Raw genomic sequence first — 4,343 nt, forward strand, 5'->3', positions numbered from 1 at the left:
TTTGAAAAAAGTATCAACACCCAGCAGAACCAAGTTATGTTATGAATTTGAAAAGATGAAAAGCAATTCAACATATTTTGTTGTGTTCAGCCGGATTACTGTCACATGCAAAACCTATCAACTTCCTTAGTAGTTTCAAACCAAGCTGAGACTTCCATGTAGCCCTTCTGCACTTGGAAATGCTATAGACAGAGCGATGAAATGGAATGCATCCTCTCTCCCTGGAGGGAAGCACTCTGCTTACCCAATTCCGGAAAGTATTAGGCGCAGATTGGCAAGAGCCAAGTCTTGGAGACCCCGGCGTGTCTGTTTGGGTAAACCTGGATTCTAGCCATTGAAAACCACATAGATTTCCATGATATTGCCGTCCGGTAAGCTTTGCCATTGATTGCCCAACTAGCGCCAATTTACCCATTAGCCCTTTGGCTTACAGAGCAAAAAGTCGGTGAGTGGGTCTGTCCCTCCAAGTCCTGTCGATAAATGAGGATGGCTGCGATGTGCAAGAATACTGCGGAATCGACTGACTCAGGAACTGGACTAAAGATCCCCACTCGATCCCGACATTGCACTGCCAGGCGTCTCATCTCGGAGCCAGTTCAGCTCCAAGCAGAGACGCCCCTATAAAGTAAGTAGTCAAAAGTTGACCGTTAGATATCCGACAAGCATGGGTTTGAGCCCTGAATTGGGTGATGGTAGGTACAAGGAACTGCCTGCGAGCTTCACGGTGGGCACAGTGTCTCAGCACCATATGATTGAGAGCATTGCCATTAGCTTCCTGTCCACGACTGGCTGGCATGTCCATTCCCATTGAGCGATGTTTCTGCCTGTTGGATGGTTGGAGTATAAGTGGCAGTCGATTACCTCTCTGGAGCCCAATCGAGCTGGATTCCAGGCGCCGGATAGACGACTGTTCAGGAACTGCAATTCCAGGTAACGCCTTCCAGCAGCTGTCACTTTGAGCCTCAGAGGATCCTTATCATATAACGGGCGAGGATCTGGCTTCAGTGTGGAGGGAAGATCTTTACGGGATAGCTTGTGACTTGCCAGCCAACTTGATGATTTCGTGGTCCAAGTACAATGCTTATTCCAGACCAGGATCACTCAACACTAGCGGCTTAATCCGGGTACTCAAGGGGAATCCTTAGCAAATAGACGTGACCGATGTGAAGTCTCCCCGCCTCCAGGGTTCTTAGCGACGGATGAGTCTAGGACGGCGCCCTCCCTCTCTATATCTGCATCCCGTGTTTGCCACAAACGGATGCGTCGGAGGAAGCCTATCTGCAACATTTTGTGGTGCTCAAATCCATAAAGGAGGAATGTTTGCACCGCAGATCTTTATACCAAAAGCTTCACAGACATTGAGATCTTGCTGTCCTTGAAGAAGAATGAGCATCATAAGAGATTCATTCACCCTTTCGCAGTACAGTGCTTCAGTGCAGTGTCCAAGCTGAAGATGGTGTCCTCCACGACCTCGAGGTATAGATTGGAATTAATGATTAGTCTAATGCACCTCGTGTCTTCCAATAAATTCTCTCGATGTCTTCACTTGGGCCGTGCAGAACCTTGAATACGGACTTGGCTTCCATTCATATGCAACGAGACAGCATTATTGTTTATGGCCGACAAACCATTTTTAGAAATTACCCCTACAGAACGATTTAAACGGTAATAATATATCAATCATAACTCAATACAATTATTGAGGTATTGTCCATGAGAACCTTTTACAGGAAATGTATTAAGGTTCCTGAAATATGCCTATACCTCTTGGACTTTCCAACATTTGTGACATTTTGTGAGTTAAACTCATTTATTTCCACCAACAAGTGGCCACAGAGACAAGGCTTATATCGTTTGGATAATTTTGCTGACTTGGACAAGGCCTTCTTCGCCTGAGAAAAATATGAGACTTTCTTTTTCTGTCCTTATCAGGGTTTTTGGTTATCTCAGTGCTGTAAGAAATACAAAGATTATTATTCTATTCGGATTCGTAGCAAGTTGCACACATTAACAGTTTTGTCTGACGCTGCAATATGCGAACCTTTTTCCAATAAGATGATAAAAACAACTGGTTGTAGAAGCATATAATTTGTAATGAGTTATGAAGTTTGTTTTTACAATCATCACATCTCCACTTCATGATTGTAGGAGATTCCATCTCAAAAACGCTGCGAGCAGGGTTCGAACCTGCGCGGGAATTTCCCATTGGATTTCGAGTCCAACGCCTTAACCACTCGGCCATCGCAGCAGCTGTTGACATTTCCATTGTAAAAGTCGATTTCTTAAATAGAACTTTTCTTTAACTGGCTGTTTGGGAGAAGTCTGATTGAAAGGATTCTCCGTGTTGCGTGACATCAAATTTTCCTTAAAAAAGACCAAATAAAGTGATAATTAATGTATTAGTTTCATTTCTAATTCTCCGTCTTTCCATTAAGTAGATTTAAGGATGAAATGTGCAATACTCTACAGTAAATAGTTCGGAAAGGCAGGAATTATCGTTTACCACCTGATTGAGGAAATAATATTCAGGACTCAAGCAAAAACCTTTCAATTTTCAATACAATACTTTTCCAACTGAGATGAGCGTCAGCGAGCATTTTAATTATCCGTTCTGCTACACTGGATATGGTGCCATGAATAGTTGTGTTTTCAATGAATATGCCTCATTCGCAAAATTTGAATACAACCACAGAAGCTTTGAAGCCACACACATCCAGTGTAGTTAAAACAATTTCATTCGACTAGCGAGATGAAAAAGTTTTTCCCTATCTACACCATCAAACATCCTCATCATTTTGCAATCACAAACCTTCATTCATGGACCTCCACTGTAACTTCCCTCAACCGTCTCTGCTCTCGGAGGAATAACTCAACTTCTCTGGTATCTTGACATGATTTTCGTCCCTCATGCCCCAAGTTGGGCACTATATTCCAGCTGAGGCCTAACCAGTTGTCAAAATTGAAAAAGATACGGTTATTGTCATTTAATGTGACGATGTGCTCGAGGGTCCCAAACAGAATCGATTTGGTTCTCATATGGGGCCCCACATTTTATCAGTGTTCTTGCTCCATACGCCTCTGTTACCCAGTTGTTAGCAGAAACCCAGTTGTCAGTTGATTCGGAGTTGATTTCTTTGTTCAGACATCAGTGACAATATATATTTTGTTAAGCAAATTCGGTAAATTTTTAGTTCACTCTCCACCACTCTCCACCACTGACAGTTGGTGCTGGAAGCATTAAAATGGCCGAGTAGCCGATATTTCAAAATAAGATTGTTTTGTCGCCGCAGGATGCAGTTATGCTCTCAGTGGAACTGATCTAACATTAATGCACAAAATTAAAATAACAACCTTAGAAACATTTGCATATGGTATAGCGAATTTTCACTTGATTGAGAATTCTCAAAGAGCTTCAAAGAATAGAACGTATAACCCTCCACTGTCACGTGATTTGCGATATCCTCCCAAAGTTAAAAAAAATTACATTAATAGGATGTTTATTGTTTTATATCTTAATATTTCCTTTGTATATTATTTCGACTTGCCATGGCAAGAAACTGCGATTGATTGTGATGGCTGCATTTTACGAAATTGTATCTAAGCAACGCTGCAGCCGGGGGATTTCCCTATTGGATTTCAAGACGGAGGCCATAACTACTTGGACATCGCGGCTTCAAATGCAAAGGAAAGTGGGGGAAACAAACTATATTTAAAGGGTAACATTGCTCAAAATGGCAGTCGGAGAAACATTTGCGAATTCAGGCACTGGTGACGGTTGTATACCTAGCAGTGCAGAGTCGATGTATTCATGTGATTTTCTCATCTGTCCAAAACTTCCAGAAAAAGGAAATTAATATGGTATATCTTAGGCTGAAATATAATTGATTGTTCACCTCTTGAGCTTTCGAATTGTGACGTTTGAAATTTTTTTCCAGATTCTGCTGCAAACTCCGAGGAATGATCGGTATTCTGCGATGGAATTAATGTTTTGACCTGGACTCACAAATTTAACCAATATTCCACGAACTTTGGATGAAAACCGGGATAAGCAAATAAGCAAAGGTTATCAAGTTTGGAACTGGGATCGCTGGATGCAGTCACTGTCGTGTTCAACATTACACGCTGGATCCAAACAACAACATCCACATTAATTACATTTCCATAGCATCTTTCACGTCCAATATGCTGGTCAGTCAGCGTTTTAGCCCGGATCAGGACTTTGGGATTAGGAGTGGCGTTGGGCAGAAAGGTGATCGAAGAGGAGTAATTTGAAACGTAGCTTCAAGTAGACAAGGCAGGGAGCACAATGCTTTGCAGTATCAGATTTATTTCAATATATCAAC

At 42.0% G+C, this 4,343-nt stretch overlaps 1 non-coding gene across 1 annotated transcript; it reads right to left on the reverse strand.

Annotated features, from left to right (window-relative positions):
* Nucleotides 1-2,166: 2,166 nt before the first annotated feature.
* Nucleotides 2,167-2,248, reverse strand: trnas-cga. The gene has a single exon. It is a non-coding gene; the product is annotated as a tRNA-Ser (tRNA).
* Between the last annotated feature and the right edge of the window lie 2,095 nt (nucleotides 2,249-4,343).

This window comes from Callorhinchus milii, unplaced genomic scaffold (assembly GCF_018977255.1).
Source record: "Callorhinchus milii isolate IMCB2004 unplaced genomic scaffold, IMCB_Cmil_1.0 Scaffold1358, whole genome shotgun sequence".
Lineage (NCBI taxonomy): Eukaryota > Metazoa > Chordata > Chondrichthyes > Chimaeriformes > Callorhinchidae > Callorhinchus > Callorhinchus milii.